The following is a 7,036-nucleotide window of genomic DNA, read 5'->3' as shown; positions in this document are numbered from 1 at the left end:
CTCAAATATCATGAAAATGTCTATACATTCCAGCTGTTTCAAAAACATTGCTCTTCTAAGAGTATTTTTTACTGTATGTTGGGCTCGACTAGACAATTCTGTTTACACTGCCCTGCTTGGAGGGGGGCAGCAGTCGGCCGAGTATCGTGCACAACCTCCAGAGGTAGCGTTCAAGAAGTGAGAGATACTCAAGTTTACATTACAGTAATGTCTCTCGAGAATCTCTTGAAATTCTCCTTAGTTCTCGTCATCGAGAATACACCCTAATTCCAAATAGACCCTAATACTGGTTCTGATAGTCAAAATGCTAGTCAGTGTTTCCTTGTTGGCTTGTCTGTTTGTGGGAGGGAGCAGAGATGACAATAATGAATTCATTGCTATACGCGTTTACAGTAAATAATATAATAATATGCCATTTAGCAGACGTTTTTATCCAAAGCGACTTACGGTCACGTGCGCATACATTTTTACGTATGGGTGGTCCCGGGGATCGAACCCACTACCCTGGCGTTACAAGCGCCGTGCTCTACCAATTGAGCTACAATTGAGATACTCTGGTAAAGCTACAGAGAAAGCACTGTAGTGAAGAACACAGTGCTGTAAAACCACTATAGCTTTAGGTGATAAAAAATTACTTGATATACAGTAAAACAAAATTCTCCCAAACATTTCAAATGTTTTTCAGCGCTGCGCTGTCTCATTTAGCAATACAGTGAAAGTTGAGATGTTGTCGATCTCAAGCCACTCAATCTCATCTGAAAAACTGTCTGTGACATGATTGCAAGGAACGTGCCACTGTCACTGTAATCGTTTAGACTAGGAATCCTTCACCCTTCAATAAAGTACCAAGTTATTATTGTCTGCTCTTTGCTCTCTGTTCTGAGAGGCTGTAGCGTGGTATACGCTAACCCAATTGGCTTATACAGAGGGCTGGGCACAGGTCCAGGAAGGCAAACAACAGGCCAATTGACTTGTAGCACAGGTGAAGGCTGCCTGGCGGTCTGCATTAAGTCAGGCTATAAACCTCAGATGTCCCATTCATAGCAGACGAAAAGGCCAAGGGAAGATGAAGGAAGAAAAGAAGGAAGGAAGGAAGGAAGGAAGGAAGGAAGGAAGGAAGGAAGGAAGAAAGGAAGGAAGGAAGGAAGGAAGCCTCACTATGACCTGTTTCTCTCTATTCTTTCCCCCCTTACCCCTCCCCCCTCCCACCCTCCCCCCTCTCACCTCCACCCTCTCCCCTGTCTTCCTATCAGGACAGATAGGAAGACAGGGGTGAGGACAGATAGGAAGACAGGGGTGAGGACAGATAGGAAGACAGGGGTGAGGACAGATAGGAAGACAGGGGTGAGGACAGATAGGAAGACAGGGGTGAGGACAGATACAAACAGAAATCAAGTTGTTATGATGAAAGCAGAGGGATATGCAGGAGGAGGGAGATGCAGGACGAAATATATGCAGGAGGACGGAGATGCAGTAGGGGGAGATGCAGGAGGAGAAAGATGCAGGAGTAGGGAGATGCAGGAGGAGTAAGATGCAGGAGGAGGGGGATGCTGGAGGAAGAGATGCAGGAGGAAGACGATGCAGGAGAAGGAAGATGCAGGAGAAGATGATGTAGGAGGAAGAAGATGCAAGAGGGGGAGATGCAGGAGGAGGGAGATGCAGGAGCAGGGAGATGCAGGAGCAGGGAGATGCAGGAGGAGATAGATACAGGAAAGGAAGATGCAGGAGAAGATGATGCAGGAGGAAGAAGATGCAGATGGAGAGATGCAGGAGGAGGGAGATGCAGGAGGAGGGAGATGCAGGAGCAGGGAGATGCAGGAGGAGAAGGATGCAGAAGGAGAGAGATGCAGGAGGAGAGAGATGCAGGAGGAGGGAAGACCCTTTCCTTTTCTCTCTCCCTCTCTTTCTCTCCTCTCATTCTCTCCTGTCTTTCTGTCCTCTCTTTCTCTCCAGTCTTTCTGTGAGTGAAAGATCTGTGTGGAGGCGTTTCCCCTCCCTGCCAGCACTCCGGTGGCGATCCTGCTACTGTGGTCCAGGCTGAATGGAGCTCCACAGACGGACAGGAAACACACACACACACACAGCACCTGCAGGAGAACAGAGTGCAGGCAGCCAGGATGGACGTGTTTGTGTGTGTGTGTGAGTGTGTGTTTGCGTGTGTTTGTGTGCATGCGTGTGTGTGTGTGTGTGTGTGTGATTTGCAACCCCTGTTAAAGCCAGGATGTGTTTGATTAGGCAGAACAGTAATGAAATCAGTGGAACCATGATATTCTTAATAAAACACAGTGTTCAGTGGAACCATGATGTTCTTATTAAAACACAGTGTTCAGTGGAACCATGATGTTCTTATTAAAACACAGTGTTCAGTGGAACCATGATGTTCTTATTAAAACACAGTGTTCAGTGGAACCATGATGTTCCTATTAAAACACTGTGTTCAGCGGAACCATGATGTTCCTATTAAAACACAGACACACAGAGACACACACAGACACACACAGACACACACAGACACACACAGACACACAGAGACACACAGAGACACACACAGACACACACAGACACACACAGACACACACAGACACACACAGACACACACACACAGACAGACACACACAGACACACACAGACACACACAGAAGAGTATGTATGAACAGTGAATGAAGGAGTGAAGAAAGATCCTGGTGCCCCCCCCCCCCCCCCCCCCACCTCTACCCTCCCTTAATCTTTTACAGGGAAAAGAAAAGTGAGCTTGATGTGGTGTTAAAGAGCAGTACATCCGTCTCCCAGTTAAAACGTGAGCCCCAGCCTCCAAGGGTCTTTTGATGAGTCTGGACCAGGGCAGGAACACCGGTGGCTCCAGGCAAGGGGGAATACTAGAGTCTTTATGGGGGCTTGAGTGCCTACCGTCTGGGCCAAGCCGTCCAACGGAAGCTGGGTCCATGGTCCTGCACCTGGGAGCTAAATGGTCTGTCTGTGTCAGCCCCATTTCCTGGGGCACAGACAGAGAGAGAGGAAGATGCCTGGGCCAAATGATCCTGGGTCAAGCCAGCCGTTCAGGATGAAAAATAAACAGTCACCCTGAGATGACTGTAAAAGAAAAAAGAAGGGGGTCATGGATGAGTTCTGCTTCCTTTGAAGCAAGTGAATAGGACATTTCTTTGACACAGAGACATACAGATACCAAATTGAAAGAAAGAAGGCAGAAATAAATAACTAAATCAAGCGCTACCATTTTCTCTCTTGCATTTACTCATGGCAAACCAGACAAAATAAATCCCATTTGGCTATTAACAGGGTCTAAATGGATATCATTGTACGGCCACCCTGCCGATTAACTAGCACCAAACACTAACACCAAGAGAGAGGCTTCACAGCATGAGATTACACAACAGACTACGTATCGGTGTCGGCTTCAAAACACTTAATGGAGTCAATTAAAGGTCATTAGGTTTGTGATTGATCTCTTTTCTCTCTCACTTGACAGGATAGAGTTCGCTACAATCATCTCAGACACTCAGTCACTGTGGATTGGTATCGTTAGAAGAGGACTGTTAGATAGAGGAACGAGCTGGTCCACTCCAAAAGCCTTTACCTTCTGCCTCTGCATTGCTTTCTGTTTATGGGTTTTAGGCTGGGTATCTGTAAAGCACTTTGTGACAAACTGCTGATGGAAAAAAAAAAAAAAAAAGGCTTTATAAAATACATTGGATTGATCGATTGATTGATTTGTCATAATACTATAAAACGGCAATAGCACCTTCCAAACACTGGAGCTCCTCCTATTGTCTCTGTTGTACACAAAAAGTTTGTGGTTATCTTTAGCTGAATATATATATATTTTTTTTTAAAAACATTTTAAACATTTAACACCTGCATTTAAAATACATATTATAGCTAGAAATGTATTCCAAATATTTTATCCCTTAATTATATTATTATTATTATTATTAATATTATTATTATTTTAGTTACATTTAATTCTGACCATTATTTATTAGGTCAGTTGGTTGAGAACACCGTGCCCAGCAAGACTGAATGCACTGTAACTCATAAATAAGTAGGCTTATAGGATAAAAAGCCTACGATAAAAAGCCTACGGTCCATCTGTAACAAGATACATGAGGTCAAAATCTAAATGGAACCTTATAATATTCATAACTACATTGTGTAAGTGCATGTGTCTCACATATGATGGGCATAACATTTGATACAATGGACCTTGAGTAAACACCTTGAGGCAATACACCCAACAGCCCAACACAAAACAAAAAACCCCCTAAAGGCCTGAACTGTCTTCTGGTTAAAATGTGCATGGGAACTCTAATGAGAAATTAACAGATGCCAATGACTATATTTCTGCATGTCTCCCTGAAGGCGAACAGGTGCAGAGACAACAATACAAGTCAAACAAGCCAGTCCTTTCAGAGGAAATGGTTGAAACCCATCAAAGCGGAGGGACGGGGGAACGCTGTGGTCCAGGGGGCCCAGCCAAGGATATGAGAAGATTACAAGCTGGTAATATGGTGGAACCAATCGGCTGAAGGCCTGCCATTGTCTTTCCTAGCATGCTTTGGGAAAGTTCGCCTGGGATAGTGGGCATTTGGTCTGTATCGGAGGGTGGTAGGTGCGGGAGGGGCGCGAGGGTTATCCCCGGGTTCTTTCGTGAAAGAGACCACAAAATACCCTCAATAGCTGCACACGCTCAGTTGGTCACGGCTGTTTAGAGATGTGGTACATTCGCCACACTCATATTTTCTGTTGCTAACTGCTCTCTGACATGTCTGTCATCTCTGTGGCTGTGTGACGGACCACTGACTCAATCACTAACCATGAATTGCAGCTGAAAAAGCCTAGCGCTTTCATTTCAACACATGCTGAAAATGTGGACTTTTGGCAAAAGAGTCTTGAACAAATCCATAAGAATGGAAATAATGCTGTCATTTGATATATACTACCAAAACGTATTTCTCAGACCTTAAACACATTTGTAGAACTTGTAGAACTACACATTTTCCCAATCACCCTAACACAGATTAGTAATAATAATAATATAATATAATAATATGCCATTTAGTAGATGGTTATATCTAAAGCGACTTACAGTCATGCATGCATACATTTTACATACGTGTGGATCTGGAAATCGAACCCACTGACTCACACAATTCACCAGTCACATGTACTTATTATGATGTTTTTTATTTATTTATTTTATTAATCAGTTACCCAATCAGTCGATCCCAGACATACAGTTTACTCAGAACAAAAGGCAAACAAATAACCTTTCACCTCCGAACTCATGGTCTGTATCTTAGCCTAGCATCGATGGAACAGACCACCAAACACACTCATCTGTAAAGACTCAACCTCAGAGGTTTCGCCCGCAGCAGGCCAGACCTAGTATTCAACATATTACAGGCGCTTCTCAGGATCCTACACCAAGCCATAACAGTCAACTTGCTTTGGATCCCGTGTAGATTCCTGGGTTGGGTCCCGGCCCACGTTGGAGGTGCCTGGGTTGGGTCCCGGCTCACGTGGAGGTGCCTGGGTTGAGTTCCGTCTCACGTGGAGGTGCCTGGGTTGGGTCCCGTCTCACGTGGAGGTGCCTGGGTTGGGTCCCGTCTCACGTGGAGGTGCCTGGGTTGGGTCCCGGCCCACGTTGGAGGTGCCTGGGTTGGGTCCCGGCTCACGTGGAGGTGCCTGGGTTGAGTTCCGTCTCACGTGGAGGTGCCTGGGTTGAGTCCCGTCTCACGTTGGAGGTGCCTGGGTTGAGTCCCGTCTCACGTGGAGGTGCCTGGGTTGGGTCCCGTCTCACGTGGAGGTGCCTGGGTTGAGTCCCGTCTCACGTGGAGGTGCCTGGGTTGAGTCCTGTCTCACGTGGAGGTGCCTGGGTTGGGTCCCGTCTCACGTGGAGGTGCCTGGGTTGAGTCCCGTCTCACGTGGAGGTGCCTGGGTTGAGTCCCGTCTCACGTGGAGGTGCCTGGGTTGAGTCCCGTCTCACGTGGAGGTGCCTGGGTTGAGTCCCGTCTCAGGTGGAGGTGCCTGGGTTGGGTCCCGTCTCACGTGGAGGTGCCTGGGTTGAGTCCCGTCTCAAGTGGAGGTGCCTGGGTTGAGTCCCGTCTCACGTGGAGGTGCCTGGGTTGGGTCCCGTCTCACGTGGAGGTGCCTGGGTTGAGTCCCGTCTCACGTGGAGGTGCCTGGGTTGAGTCCCGTCTCACGTGGAGGTGCCTGGGTTGAGTCCCGTCTCACGTGGAGGTGCCTGGGTTGAGTCCCGTCTCAGGTGGAGGTGCCTGGGTTGGGTCCCGTCTCACGTGGAGGTGTCTGGGTTGGGTCCCGGCTCACGTGGGGTGCCTGGGTTGAGTTCCGTCTCACGTGGAGGTGCCTGGGTTGAGTCCCGTCTCACGTGGAGGTGCCTGGGCTGGGTCCCGTCTCACGTGGAGGAGCCTGGGTTGAGATCTATCTCATGTGGAGGTGCCTGGGTTGAGTCCTGTCTCACGTGGAGGTGCCTGGGTTGAGTCCCGTCTCACATGGGGTGCCTGGGTTGAGTCCCGTCTCACGTGGGGTGCCTGGGTTGAGTCCCGGCTCACGTGGAAGTGCCTGGGTTGAGTTCCGTCTCACGTGGAGGTGCCTGGGTTGAGTCCCGTCTCACGTGGGGTGCCTGGGTTGAGTCCCGTCTCACGTGGGGTGCCTGGGTTGAGTCCCGGCTCACGTGGAGGTGCCTGGGTTGAGTTCCATCTCACGTGGAGGTGCCTGGGTTGAGTCCCGTCTCACGTGGAGGTGCCTGGGTTGGGTCCCGTCTCACGTGGAGGTGCCTGGGTTGGGTCCCGGCCCACGTTGGGGTGCCTGGGAACCAGATGGCAGATGAAGGAGCCCTACATGACAACATCAACATCATAGTTCCAATGCCAACATCTGAAATAAAGTCACTCATTAGAATCAAAATCACAGACAAATGGCAAAAGGAATGGACAGACGGGGAAAAGGAAGGCGTCTATACTCCACCCACTGGTTTCAATTAGCAATAACCACAAAG

The sequence above is a fragment of the Coregonus lavaretus genome (assembly GCF_964263955.1).
Source record: "Coregonus lavaretus genome assembly, contig: HAP1_SCAFFOLD_4576, whole genome shotgun sequence".
NCBI lineage: Eukaryota > Metazoa > Chordata > Actinopteri > Salmoniformes > Salmonidae > Coregonus > Coregonus lavaretus.
Note: the sequence above shows the minus strand (reverse complement) of the source record.